Genomic DNA, 7606 nt, shown 5'->3' with positions numbered 1-7606 from the left:
CTTTTACCCAGCCTATTTGCATTCCCCCCCCCTCTCTTATTCTTATCCGTATTTTTTTAAACTGCACTGTCGGTTAGGGGCTAGTGAGTAAGCATTTCACTGTAAGGTGTTGTATTCGGCGCATGTGACAAATACAATTTGATTTGATGATTTGATATACAGGGTCAGTTCCAGTAGGGGAGAGTGAGGTATGTTGTCACACTTTTCACGCTGTCTAACATTTACTGGGCACAATACATCCCAATGGTATAAATGTCATACCAAATGAAAGAAGGAAGTCTTGGTTGGGCACATATGTTGTATTCATTACATCTTCATATCTTATTTCAGTACCGGAGTTGTAGACTGTTAAATAGAGAGAGAGTGCACTTGTGACAATTTTCCCCATCAGTGGATAAATTGTCACACTACTGGACGTCGGGTAAGTTGTCACATTGGATTATCAAGAAATAAGAACACAAATAATTCATTGTGAATATTGATTTTAATTTCAAATTCAAAACCAAATTCAACTTCAAAGAAATCAAAATAAAAACAATCATGCCTAGAGAATCTGGCAAATCATGCCTTTCAATCAAAACAATAATATCTGGCAGAGCACACGTTAATTAAGTGGCACGGCCACTTTACTATGAACTTTGAAATCGAACATTCTCTGGCGTGCACATAGATCCACGGTTATTGTTGGAATCGGAATGTAATGTAATGCTGCAGATTGTAGGGATTTCCTCCTCTTCTTCCGAAGAGAGAGGCGAAAAGGATCAGAGGACCAATATGCGGCGTGGTAAGTGTCCATGGTTCATTTAATATGTAAACTTACACATGAACAACTGATACAACAAAACAAGAAACGTGTGAAACCCTAAACAGCCCTATCTGGTGCAAAACACAAAGACAGGAACAATCACCCACAAACACACAGTGAAACCCAGGCTACCTAAGTATGATTCTCAATCAGAGACAACTAATGACACCTGCCTCTGATTGAGAACCATACTAGGCCGAAACATAGAAAACCCCAAATCATAGAAAATCAAACAGACTGCCCACCCAACTCACGCCCTGACCATACTAACTAAATACAAAACACAGGAAATAAAGGTCAGAACGTGACAGTACCCCCCCCCAAAGGTGCGGACTCCGGCCGCAAAACCTTGACCTATAGGGGAGGGTCTGGGTGGGCGTCTGTCCGCGGTGGCGGCTCTGGCGCAGGACGCGGACCCCACTTCACCATTGTCTTAGTCCGCCTTATTGTCCGCCTCCGTGGCTTTCTCACCATGGCCACCCCTCGCAATGACCCCACTGGACAGAGGAGCAGCTCGGGACAGCTCGGGACAGAGGGGCAGAAGCTCTGGCGCCTCTGGGCTGAGGGGCTCTGGCGCCTCTGGGCTGAGGGGCTCCGGCAGCGGCGCCGGACAGGCGGGAGGCTCCGGCGCCGGACAGGCGGGAGGCTCCGGCAGCGGCGCCGGACAGGCGGGAGGCTCCGGCAGCGGCGCCGGACAGGCGGGACCACCTGCAGGGAGGAGACGGAGAGACAGCCTGGTGCGTGGGGCTGCCACAGGAACCACCAGGCTGGGGAGACCTTCAGGAGGCTTGGTGTTAGGAGGAGGCACCTGAAGGACCGGGCTGTGGGGGAGCACTGGAGCTCTGGTGCGCAACCTTGGCACCACTTCCCCAGGCTGGACAACTACTCTAGCCCGGACCCTCCAGAGTGCAGGCACAGGTTGAACCGGGCTGTGGATAAGCACGGGAGATCTAGTGCTCACTACACGCACCTCTCCCCTAGGCTCCACTCCCACATTTGCCCGGCACGAGCGGAGCGCAGGCAGAGGACGCACTGCACCCTCCCAGCGCCCCGGAGACACAGCACGCAGAGCCGGCGCAGGATAACCTGGACCAAAACTGCGTACCGGCGACCAGACCCGCTGAGCAGGCACCATACGCCCTGGCTCAATGCCCACACTCGCATGGCACTTTCGGGGGGCTGCCCTATAGTGCACCGGGCTATGGACACGCACTGGCGACACCGTGCGCTTAACCGCATAACACGGTGCCTGACCAGTAATGCGCTGCTTATCATAAGCACGAGGAGTGAGCTCAGGTCTGCTACCTGGCTTAGTACCACACCTCGTCTGCCCCCCCAAAAAATTTTTTGGGGCTGCCTCTCGTACCTGTCGCACTGCCGTGCTGGCTTCGCCAACCTCATCCTCCTGTAACCCTCCTTGCACTGCTCCATTGAATCCCAGGCGGGCTCCGGCACTCTCCCTTCGACCGCCCACCTGTCTATCTCCTCCCAAGTTGTGTAGTCCTGTGATGCTGGCCGCTGTTGTTGCTGCTGCTGCTGCCGTCGCTGCTGTTTACCACGCCGCTTGGTCCGAGTTGGGTGGGTGATTCTGTAAGGGATTTCCTCCTCTTCTTCCGAAGAGGAGAGGCGAAAAGGATCAGAGGACCAATATGCGGCGTGGTAAGTGTCCATGGTTCATTTAATATGTAAACTTACACATGAACAACTGATACGACAAAACAAGAAACGTGTGAAACCCTAAACAGCCCTATCTGGTGCAAAACACAAAGACAGGAACAATCCCACCCAGGCTACCTAAGTATGATTCTCAATCAGAGACAACTAATGACACCTGCCTCTGATTGAGAACCATACTAGGCCGAAACATAGAAAACCCCAAATCATAGAAAATCAAACATAGACTGCCCACCCAACTCACGCCCTGACCATACTAACTAAATACAAAACACAGGAAATAAAGGTCAGAACGTGACACAGATAACTTGCTTGAATGTTTAAAGTCTTAACAAAACAGATGTGGTGTTTAAACACACTAATGCACTAACACACAGTTTTGTAACAGCCTATACGACTTACATCCGTATCTGACTAATCAGACTCATCTTCAGAGTCACAGTTCTGGCACACATAAATTGCCTGGCCTGAGGTGCAAGCATCATGGGCCCATTTGTTGCCTCTCACACACTTCACTCAAGTCTCCTTTGGAAGGATTTGAAAATGGCTTCACACAGACGAGGCAGAAGCAATCCTATTCATCTGATGATGACTCTACTACCATTTCTCTTTTTTTAGCTGCCTTCTTGTTCTTTGCAGATCCAGACTTTGACTCCCCCCTTGCTTCCCTTTCTTTGGAAACAGCTTTTTGCTAGATTGTGCCTTATTCTTTCCCCTTTCTAATACCTGCTTCACTGGTGTGTCAGAATTGTTTGGCGCCGTTTTCTTCCTTTGCAAGCTGGTTTTCGGGGGCCAGCTTTTGGATTTGGCCGGATGTCCTCTGGAGTTGGTAGTGTGCTGTCAGCAATGGCATTGTTGGGCAAGGGTGAGCTGGTGCTAGCATAAGAACTGGGCAGGTCTGTGTCTGAGCTCATGCTAGGCAGGGCTGGAATGGTGCTGAGGCCTGGCAGGTTTGTGCTGGGGCCTGGCAGGACTGGAATGTTGCTGGGGCCTGGCAGGGCAGGGTTGGTGCTGGGGCCTGGTAGGGCTGGAATAGTGCTGGGGCCTGGCAGGACTGGAATGTTGCTGGGGCCTGGCAGGGCAGGGTTGGTGCTGGGGCCTGGCAGGGCAGGGTTGGTGCTGGGGCCTGGCAGGGCAAGGTTGGTGCTGGTGCCTGGCAGGGCAGGGTTGGTGCTGGGGCTTGGTAGGGTTGGGTTCTAAATGGGGCGATCTGTAACGTAGGATGTCGCAAACTCGGTTTCCAGAAATACATCCCTGTTGTAAGGTTGTACCCCAGCCACCCTAAAGCCAGCCTGAATGTTCAAGGGGGTTGCAGCCAGAGGATAGGCGATTGTCACAATCCCAGGAATGTCATAAATTGACATTGTCCTCCCGGGATTGTTCCTCATCCAGGCATCACATGCGGTGTTGATGTGCCTCTTTAGCGGCCCGTAAACAGCCCTGTCTAAGGGATGAAGCCGATCAGAGCAATGGGATGGCAGCATAATGACAGCATAATTATGCCATTTTCTTTGGCATAATTGAGTCCATCAAAGGACAGATGAGACTCTTGGTTGTCCAAAAGGAGTAAACACTTCATATGCTCGACAGAATGGTTCAGGAAGTCAACAAAGTGCTCATCTTTCATCCACCCAGAGGGATTTGCCCTTCCTTTTCCTGCCAGGTGGCCCATTGATCAGGAAATGATTGCGGAAGTTGACACGGGGGAATATAAAATATGGAGGTATACTATTCCCTGTGGCTGAGAAAGCACAGGCCAGTGTGACAAGGGTTCCCCTTTCAGCGGATGTCAGTGACCCTACTTGTTTGAATCCACGTCTGCCCACCACTTTGTCAGGTTTATGGTCACCCAGTTTCATTGACATTCCATATGTCTCCTGGTCCAAATTGATATCTCTGTAGCACTTCTGCTACATTGTCGAAGAAAGAGTTAACATTTTCTCTGTTGAAGCGACTTGCCCTGGCAAGGCTAGTTGCCTCTGGCTTTCTTCAGTGACATCGTTGGGTGCCACTTTAAGAAGCCTGTAAAGCACTCCGAGCTGGCCTTTTCTTTTTCTGCCCACATTGCCGCGAACTTAAGCTGGTGTGCCAAATCAAACAGGTAGGCAAGAGTTCTGACCTCACTTGGCGACAGACCAAAATAAATGTCAGCTGACCTAGTAACATACTGAACAAGCTGCATCTCCAAATCAGGTGAAAAAACCTGCCGTGGCTTTGTATAGCCAACCACTGTTGTTGGCATGGCTGTCTGACTTTCATCTTCTTCTCTGGCAACCTTTTGACAATACCGAGTCAGAGTACGGTAATTTATGTCAAAATCATTCACTGTACTCCTGATTGATTGTTCTGCAACTTCACCTGCCTCACTGCCTTTAACATTATGCCAGGTGGTGTGCTGCCATTCTCTGTCTTTCTTTTACAATTTCTACCCATCTTTCCTTCCTTCCCTTCCTTCCTTCCCTTCCATCCTTCCTTCCTTCCAAAACACATTTCCTCATTGCAATTACATATTCATTACAGGCTTACTACGCCCACCTTCCTGTCTACTATCCTTGTTGCCACAATTCAATTCATAACACCACACTAAATTCATGACACTGTATGAAGTAGTGTGTGTGTGTGTGTATATACTGTCTCATACAGTAGGCATGTAGTGTGTTAGTAGACACACACACACACACGCCAGAGCCTGTCTTGTGTAGTCCAGGGATACGTCTGCTGCTCTAAACTATACGTATATATAATAATCAATTTACAGTAACATTTAATACTATTATCAGAGCTGATATCACAATGTTTTTTGAGCATGTTCTATGTGTCTATGTATACTGGGGCAAGTTGTCACATGTGAAGACTTGCCCCAAGGTCATTGAGACAACTTGCCCCAAACTGACATGTGTGCTAATGTTGGCTAAATCTCAAAGTTAGCTCAACATAGGACTGCAGCTAAAGTATCAAAAGACACGTTATTGTCTCCTCTACTAAGTGCAAGATTATCATTTTGAACATTCATAAATGTATAAATGCATAAATGTATAAATGTATAAATGTAAAATGTATAAAATGTAAAGTGCCAATTTTTTTACTTTTGAAGGGGAAAAAAGAAACTTGTGCTCACCTCAGATTAGAGTGACCTTGACTGCACGTGAACAGGAAGTTAAACATAGAACATGCAGTCGCACAAATTAGCTATTTGATTTTTGAGATAGCGCCTCTAGTGTTGGAGGTATGAACAGTTTGACAACTTACCAGTGTGACAACTTACCTTGCTCTCCCCTACTATATTTACAATTTGCAGGGATACTGGATCGATAGAGGTAGATATGTATAGGGTAAGGTGACTAGGCATCAGGATATATGATAAACAGAGTAGCAGCAGCTTGAGTGATGATTGTTTGTGAGTGGGAGTACGGGTGTGTAGAGTCAGTATAAATGTATGTGCATATTATGTGTGAGTGAGCAAATGATGGAGTGATTGTGTTGTGTGTGTGTGTGTGTGTGTGTGTGTGTGTGTGTGTGTGTGTGTGTGTGTGTGTGTGTGTGTGTGTGTGTGTGTGTGTGTGTGTGTGTGTGTGTGTGTGTGTGTGTGTGTTGGAGTATCAGTGTGCATAGTGTGTAGGGTCCTGTGAGTGTTCATTGACGAAGTGCAGAAATAAGAATAAAATGCAAAGGTCACCTCAGATAGTCCGTGTAGCCATTTTGTTAGCTATTAAGCAGTATTATGGCTTGGGGATAGAAGCTGTTCAGGAGCCTGTTGGTGTCAGACTTGATGCACTGGTACCTCTTGTCGTGCAGAGAGAACGGTCTATGGCTTGGGTGGTTGGAGTTTTTAACACACACACAGAGCAGTCAACTCTAGCATCTAGCAGTCAACTCTAGAATTTCAACTCTAGCATCTAGCAGTCAACTCTAGCATCTAGCAGTCAACTCTAGCATTTCAACTCTAGCATCTAGCAGTCAACTCTAGCATCTAGTAGTCAACTCTAGCATCTAGTAGTCAACTCTAGCATCTAGTAGTCAACTCTAGCATCTAGTAGTCAACTCTAGCATCTAGTAGTCAACTCTAGCATCTAGCAGTCAACTCTAGCATCTAGCAGTCAACTCTAGCATCTAGCAGTCAACTCTAGCATCTAGCAGTCAACTCTAGCATCTAGCAGTCAACTCTAGCATCTAGCAGTCAACTCTAGCATTTCAACTCTAGCATCTAGTAGTCAACTCTAGCATTTCAACTCTAGCATCTAGCAAATCAACTCTAGCATCTAGTAGTCAATTCTAGCATCTAGTAGTCAACTCTAGCATCTAGCAGTCAACTGGAGCATCTGGCAGTCAACTCGAGCATCTAGCAGTCAGCTCGAGCATCTAGCAGTCAACTCAAGCATCTAGCAGTCAACTCGAGCATCTAGCAGTCAACTCGAGCATCTAGCAGTCAACTTGAGCATCTAGCAGTCAACTCAAGCATCTAGCAGTCAACTCGAGCATCTAGCAGTCAACTCGAGCATCTAGCAGTCAACTCGAGCATCTAGCAGTCAACTCGAGCATCTAGCAGTCAACTCGAGCATCTATCAGTCAACTCTAGCATTTCAACTCTAGCATCTAGCATTTCAACTCTAGAATTTCAACTCTAGCAGTCGTCTGTGCAACATCAGAGGTTTATGCTTCCCTAACTAGACATCTAGTTAACAGGGGAAAGATAGAGGCACAATAGGGACACTGTGGACTACAAAAAATTTACAAAGACTCCAGTCACCCTAGTCATAGACTGTTCTCTCTGCTACCACACGGCAAGCGGTACGGCAGTGCCAAGTCTTTGGTTCAAAAGGCTCCTTAACAGCTTCTACCCCCAAGCAATAAGGCGGCTGAACAATTAATCAAATGGCCACCCGGTCTATTTACATTCACGGTAAGGTGAATGTATTGTACCTGTTGTATTCGGAGCATGTGACAAATACAATTTGATTCGATTTGAATACCCAGCTAACAGCAGGCCTACAGTCACAGTATGGCTCTGCATTGTCCTCCAAGCGATGTTCTTTATGGAGTTGGCCTCACTTGATGTCAGTTACTGTAAGTCTAATGCCAGTTATCCTAGAGAGGATGCCAGTCTGTTTCAGCACTGAAATGCCTGTC

The sequence above is a fragment of the Oncorhynchus tshawytscha genome, linkage group LG08 (assembly GCF_018296145.1).
Source record: "Oncorhynchus tshawytscha isolate Ot180627B linkage group LG08, Otsh_v2.0, whole genome shotgun sequence".
Taxonomy (NCBI): Eukaryota; Metazoa; Chordata; class Actinopteri; order Salmoniformes; family Salmonidae; genus Oncorhynchus; species Oncorhynchus tshawytscha.
The sequence above is the reverse complement of the archived record's forward strand: the minus strand, read 5'-3'. Positions refer to the sequence as shown.